The following is a 7,381-nucleotide window of genomic DNA, read 5'->3' as shown; positions in this document are numbered from 1 at the left end:
ACTTCAAAGAATCTCACCTTTTACTTTAATCAGTTTTATCATACTAACCTTAACTTCTCTATTTCCCTGACAGCTTGTAGTACCTTTGTCTGTTTCTTCCACAAACTTTTTTCTCCCCTGATTCTATGTACTTTACTGCATTACTTCTAATAAATACAATTACTGAGGAATTCTTACCATATTTCTTAGAGAGAAAAGAAGAGAGAAAGGAAGTTGTGTTTCAGCCCTGTGAAGGTTTTCCAAGGTTTAGAGGGCTAGGACATAGCCCATGGGCACAAATTATCACATTAACTAACAAATAGCTCCCATCAAGTTGGGATATTAATTACAAAGCTGAATGCTGTACTGCAAAGAGACTAAATAAAATGGTTCTCTTTTAATCACAATTATTTCTCCTGTTACAGCTGCACACCAGATAAATATATTAATCAAAATGACCTCATTTTAGGCATGAGTAGCAGTGTTATATAACCATGTTAAGTATGCTATTTTATTTCCCTCCCGCCAAGGAGAAATGGTGTTTGTCTTACAAGAGTTCCAAATAAGTCTGGTTATACAGCGATGGGGGAAAGAACAGGAGGGAGAGACGAAAGCAAGAGAATTAGTAAGCAAAATGACTCATTCCCCAAGTGTAGAGGTGATGCTACACTCCACTATTAAGTATTAGTTGCTCTATAGCAAGCTAATGTTGTCAGCAGCAGCCTCAGTGCTCCTCATGTGACCAGCGTTTCTCGGGATGGGAAAAACAGATGTGTTACAGGAATGGAAGCTCCTTCTTTTCAGACCCCTCAATCAGATGACATCGGCTTACAGCATTCCTGCTTTGCTTTCAAGCTGTTTGTGAAGGCTGGCTCCATAAACAAGGAGCCTGCAGAATCAATCCCATCATTCTTTTTGTTGCTCGCTTCTCTGGTGAAAAGTGCCATTCGATTAATTCCTTTTTAGTGCTACCAATCGTGCTTTAAACAAGCTCACGAGCACCCTTAAAAGTAGAATATATCCCCCACACACAACAAGTCTGAAACTCATCTAGATTCATACTGCACTACAGAAAAAAGGACCAAGAGGCGTACATTTTTGCAATATAAGATCACTCAGGCAGAGAACTCTGATAAGTGCTGAAAATGTGAAAAACAAATGGCAGGGTATGCATTTCCCATTTGCTCAATACACACACATAAAAGAAACACTGTGTAGGCTTCACTGCAGCATACCAGTGCGTCCAAAACTCAAAGGTTAGTTACATAAATGATAAGGCGTGGGCTTAAATGCTTCATTCAGCTTGTTAATTACTTGCTTTGTGGCCCGAGCCAATGTTCTGAAACAGGTTCATCCAATATTGTGTTGCTTCCTCTGCATTTTCATTTAGTGTATTAAGCTGAAGTGCTGGGAACAATTTGATGCAATACCTAGGAAGAGTCTGTTTTCTTTTCAAGCAATTTACAGAACAAACTTCATCAGACTAATCTATGGATGCTCTTTAAATGTCCTCCCTATTTCAGAAAGTTATTAAATTTGCATCTTAGAACATTCTCTTTAAGCAAGGGAAGTGCATAAGCACATATGTATTATTGACGTTTTATGTTTTGGTGGTTCCTGCTTTGTATTCTTTTTAATCCACACTTCCAACATGAGGAAATGAATGGCAGTGTGTTAGAGACTTCTCAAAATAAAATACTCAAAATATCTCTGGCAGAGAAGTGGTAGAAGCTGTGGGGTAGAAGCTATGTTTTAATAGTAGATGGAAATAGTTCCATCGTCAGTGAACTGGAATATCTAGTTGATTAGGATCTTTAATGCCACAGAGAAGAACAACCATGCATTATTGAATGGCCTAGCCTAAGAAAGACAGACCACCTGTATATTTCCTAAGATGTGCTGGCAGAAACTGGAGATTTAGAATTCCTTATCTCTGTGGCAATAAATCACATTGTGCTTGGAGCAAGCTGTAGTTATACCACAAGATACCTCATCAAGGTTGTACCTGGGAACCCCATCTAAGATTTACTTCAAACAACAGAATTTGGTTTCAAACTACAGCTGGGTAACTTGCCTTGTTTTCATCAGGGTACATTTGCAGACATCTTGATTTCTAACTCAGACATGGGCTAAGAAGTCTATTGAGCCCTTGAATATGTTTTAACAGCTACAGTGAAGTGGAAACAAACATTGCAACTGTCTCAGAGGTTTTGACTCCCAGCATTTAAGAGACTCTAATACATACTCTTCAAACCTCACCTTCCTATTTCTATATTAAAGCTCCATCTTTTTCCTCTATAATAAAGTTGCCAGTTAGAGATTTCTGAGTCACAAATGCAGATTAGCATTTGGATCTGAATTACAAGTCTTGAAAAATTAAGGTTGACTGAAAGAGGAATCTCATCTAGTCAATTACATGGACCAACTGCAAAATGCAGATTGTAGTTGCAAACACGGGCTGAAGCTATCTGGCTGTATGCACTGCTGTGTGAAAGGTGATGAGATATATCTCATTGCCAGCCTACATATAACCTTCTGTCCACACCATTCTCCAGATTTTTCAGGAATGTTACCTCTGAAGTCACTCATACCTCTTGGTTCTGCATTTTGGATTGCTTTCTCTACTTCTGCTGGCTTGCTTTACTTTTCCTTTTTCATTATTTCCTGCCCATGGGCCGTATCATCAATACGTATCATCCGTTCATCAATATTTCAGCAGAATGACTCCCTGTTGGAATCAGCATGGATTTCTGCTTAAAAATTGATAGCACAATATGGCCCCACATTTCTGTTCTTATGCACCTGTTCCTCTTAAGTTACAGTCCCTCTGTCTTTAATACTCTCATTCTTCAGATTGCTCAAACACTAGAGTATTCTTAGCTGTATTTAAACTACCAAATGAATACCGTTTCTAAATTAGAACACACATTAAAAATGCCTTTTTGTTAGCAAGTGAGACTCAACCACACTCTTTAGCTGATTTCACTATACAGATCACTTTTGTCTTCAGGCTAAACATTGTTTCTTCAAATTGAAGATGAAAACTGCAATTAAATATAGGCCACAGATGTTCAGGATGCACAGGACAAAAATATAGGTTTCATAACTCAACAGTTATGCAACCAGTTGCTTTTCACATATTAAACTGAACATTTAATTTTATGTTCTTATTTACTGTTAATTTAAACACAAATAAACCTCTGACATGTCCTTAAAATGGTGAGACTTTAAAAAAAAATCCTTCTGATCTATTTTAATCATTGACATTTTTTTTTCCTCAAAATGTTCATTGTTTTCTAATTTAACTTCAGATCCCCAAATACTCAGACACCCAGGTCTCCATTAAATTACTGAGGTACCTAAATAATGCTGAGGATCCAAGCTTTAATTTTGTTGCAGACCTGGTAAAGACGAGACTATTGTAAAATAAGGTCATTATATATAAGTGCTATTTACCCTACGTACCAAATCTCATTTAAAGCATCTACCCCAACAGTCCAAGTCCTCTCTGGGACTGGCTGCATGCCACCCTGCAGCAGTGAAACTCTCATCAAACCCAGCACAGTCATACATGCAAGAGACACAATTTTTATAGCAGCTGGATCTAGACTACACAATTTAATCCCTTAGCAGAGAAAAATGATCGGAGGACTAAGCACTTTCTGTACTTACATAAAAATCCTTTTCTTCGACTTAGCTTCCCTCTAGTAAATCACACATTAATTCTCTCACACAAAAACAAAGAAGTAAACCAAACAAGTTGTTCTGTTTGCTGACTGTAAACGGAGAGAGAGTGCATAAATGAATGTTCTTCTTACAACCCAATCATTTATAAATGATTTAGACCCATTTTCTAGGAAAGCTTCACTTACAAAATTACACTGCCTGCACATCATCTCTGATAAGTTTTGAACCAGGTGGCTGATCTTTAACCATTTTATTGAGATTTTTACCACACCCTTTCAAATGTGAAGCTGCCAGACAAGTCACCCAGCATGCACATGCACACAAACATGCAGAGGAGGTGAGCTTCCATGTGGCTCTGGAATAGCTGCAACAGAGAGGACGGCACAAGGGACAAGGGAGGGGGGACAAATGCAGCAGGAAATACAGAAGAGAAGGTATGCAACTCTATATGAGAGCAAACTTCTTCAATTTCAGCATTTGCAAATTTAACTTCTTAAATACTCAGGAGACACCTGAATATTTTGGCAATAGGAGCACAATTTGCAGGAAAAATATAAACTAAAAGACTTGTTAGGTGTTTTGCCTTTTTTTTTTTAAATAAGGTCAAAAACCACTATCTGAATAATAAAAACAATAACAACCAATAGCAGAATAGGAAGACAACCAGTTTGCCCAGAGTCAGTGAAGGCAGTCATTCCCAAGTCACTTTTGTTGATGAATAAAACAGGTCATGTAGAGATCACAGTCTGTATTTTAGATCACAGTGTGAATCTGCAGAACTGATACGCTTCATTTTTAAGCTCAAGAAGTTTAATTCAGACACAGAACAGAGCCTCACGGTATCATTTTGCAGTCATTTTAGAAGTAGAATTGTACTTTGGAGAAGACAGGGAAGAAGAGCTAAGTGCCTCAGATTTCTTAGAACTAAATCTGTGCAAACATCTAGAAGAGCTCTTGACCCTTCTGCAACATCTGGCAAGCTGGAAAACCACACAAACAAGACATCTAATAAACTTGAATTACAGCTGCTGGTATAAAAACCTAATTTGTACATCTGTTCATTCCGAGTCCTTGCACCCTTGTAAGGGCAGAATCAGATGTTCCCAACCCCTGAAGAAAATCTTCATTAATCTCATCTAAGAATCTGACACAAGTCAGTTGGGTTTGTCAAGTTCAGCCAAGCTACATGATTCGGGTCACACAAGTCGAGAACAGAGTTTTACTGGTAATGCCGAAAGAGACAGAGAGGTGGTTGTTTTAAATCCCCTATAATAGCCAGTTTGAATCTGGCAGGCCAATTCCTCTCCACTGCACAAAGCAAGCTTCTCACAGTTTCTAAATGAAGCACAAAGTCCTTAATGCAGTTACTAAATGAGAAGTGGCATCTCAGTGGGCTGCCTCAGTGGATTAATTTTAAATGCATAATTCAATATAGACCCACATAAACCTTTATGAATAGAAATGGAGGTTATATAAGCATGTTCTTACAGTGTATACTGCAAATTCAAAGGCCAGTTTGAGTATAAATCAACTCTTTTATTAATATTTTCACCTTCCCATAGGTTCAACTCTCTAGCAAATGTGCTAATCAGATTACTTTCTTCACTCATACACTGAGATGTCTAAAAGAAAAAAGTACTTCAGTGCCAGAGACCAACTTTTTCCCTCAATACTTTGAGGAATGTTTACACTGAGATCATTTTTCAGAGGCCGGCTGCACTGGGGACAGCTCAGTAAGGGCACTGTATGCAAGACCATCATTTCCCATTGGTGAAGGGGTGAAAGCTGAAGGTCCACAAGTCCTGCGGGGACCTGCATGTCTCGCAACATCTAATGAGCAGAAAAGATGCTGGACATGCTTCTACTGAAAGTCAATGCTGGGAAGCAAATTTGCAGCCCCCTTTTATGACCCAAGAAATATCCATGGGCAAGTTTAATAAGGTATCGGGTTAGAGTGGCATGTCACCTAAAAGCAAGGCAAAAGCTGTTTGTCTACTCCCTGCCTTCTTTGGAGCCAAAACACATCCACTCCTCAGGGAAGCCAAAAGGAAAACCAGCTTCTTATTTTCATCCCTTCCTAGCTAGACAAATTTGGCACTTCAGAAATGCAGCTTTAGACACACAGACACTTTGCTCCTTCTGCTACAATAATAAATGGTCACATTCCTCACTTTAGCTATCCTTAATGTGCTTTAAGTATACAGCTGTTAATAAACCAAGCCAAAGATCTCAGGAAACCAAAATAAAAGAAGGCCTACCTCAACACCACTTTTCATGTGGTAGATGAACCGTTTCCCATGAATGAATGAATTCTGAACCAGTAACGATTTACTTCAGTGCACTGAAAAAAAAAAGGAAAGAAAAAAAATTCAGATTAGTTTGATGATCCCAGAAATATAGTCATCTTTTTAGCCAGGGATTAATATTGCATTCAAGCAAGGTAAATCCCTATCATCTCATTGAATGGCTGCAAAACTGATCTGCAAAACTGATTAGCAGCTTCACCAGTTAAAAATATGTTTATAGGTTACTACAATTTATTATTAAACATAATCAGATTAATTAAAGTCAGAATGTCAGGCTTGGGCTATTAGTAGAAATATTTATGATTGCGTGTTGACAGTAACAGCTACTGTGCTACTGGGCTGTGTATTAACAGCCTAGCTTCAAAGTGAACATTGTTTGTAGGAGCCAGAAAATGACAGGGGGTTAAGAACAAGAACAAAAAAAAATCCAAATATTCCCAAACTTTGAGGAAACTCAGATCTGGATCTGGACCAGAGCATCACATCTGAGTTACACAGAAAATAACCTCTGATTCATATACTTGTTAAACTCTGGAGAACTTTAAATTTAGGTTAAAATCTAACTTTCTATCTTGAGTCCACTATCAATGAAAACATAAAGGAAGGCAATGGTGTGAATGACTGTGGAAATGCCTACGCTGTGCTTTGCAGGGAGATGCAAACTTGTCTTGCTTTCCCTCCGAGTCAGGTGGACGTCAGAGAGCTCTAACTAAAAAGCCACTATGCCATAGGCACTGTGGCACATCAGCAATGCCACATGACAGGTGATGTGTGGTGGCACCCCGTCTGGTGCCAACTCACACCCACGCAGCTCTGGACACGAGCAGAGCGAGCTGTGGTCAGCCTGTGAAATCGCCCACCTTGTGAAAGTTGAGTGGAAGAAGTGTCTGCAGTGACATCAAGGAAATCAGAGAGGCCAATAAAAAGTATTTTAGTAAGAAACAGCTATTAATTACAAGTCAAGTTCTGGAGGGTCTACCTAGGAAACACAGACGCATTTGTTCAACCATTTTTTCATTGCAAACTGCCAGACAGGGTGAATTTGGGACAATTTCCCCCCATTTCAACAAAGTGCTGGCGTAAGCAGGAGAAGATTTGACCCTAAGTTATTTACTGAGACTTATTTTTAAGCAACGCAGAAACAAAAAAGCCCAATTATACTCTTATTTAGACCAAACTAATTCCATTGGCTTTAGTAGATTTGTTCCTGACTGAGTTGTTCCTGAGATTTGAAAGAAAGCCCAAAGTGCCACTTAGCACTGAAATCCTTCTTGTTATTTTACATTTCCTTGGAAAATTGCATAAAGTCTGTTCTTGCTTAAGTCACTCCCAGAAAGAAAAACTCTTTGCTGCAGTGCTGTGGTTACAGACCCAGACTGTTAATAAAAACAAATGCAAAAGTATAGCAA

General features: G+C 38.7%; 1 protein-coding gene across 1 annotated transcript in view; it reads right to left on the bottom strand.

Moving 5' to 3' along the window:
- FAM199X (family with sequence similarity 199, X-linked) overlaps nt 1-5,961 on the bottom strand; it is a 65,698-nt gene extending 59,737 nt beyond the window's left edge. Inside the window, exon 1 of the mRNA XM_050713427.1 lies at nt 5,925-5,961. The gene's annotated coding sequence lies outside the window, so the exon portion shown is untranslated. The remainder of the gene's footprint in view (nt 1-5,924) is intronic.
- Nucleotides 5,962-7,381: the final 1,420 nt, after the last annotated feature.

Source organism: Cygnus atratus, chromosome 13, assembly GCF_013377495.2.
Source record: "Cygnus atratus isolate AKBS03 ecotype Queensland, Australia chromosome 13, CAtr_DNAZoo_HiC_assembly, whole genome shotgun sequence".
Classification (NCBI taxonomy): domain Eukaryota; kingdom Metazoa; phylum Chordata; class Aves; order Anseriformes; family Anatidae; genus Cygnus; species Cygnus atratus.
The sequence above is the reverse complement of the archived record's forward strand: the minus strand, read 5'-3'. Positions and strand labels throughout refer to the sequence as shown.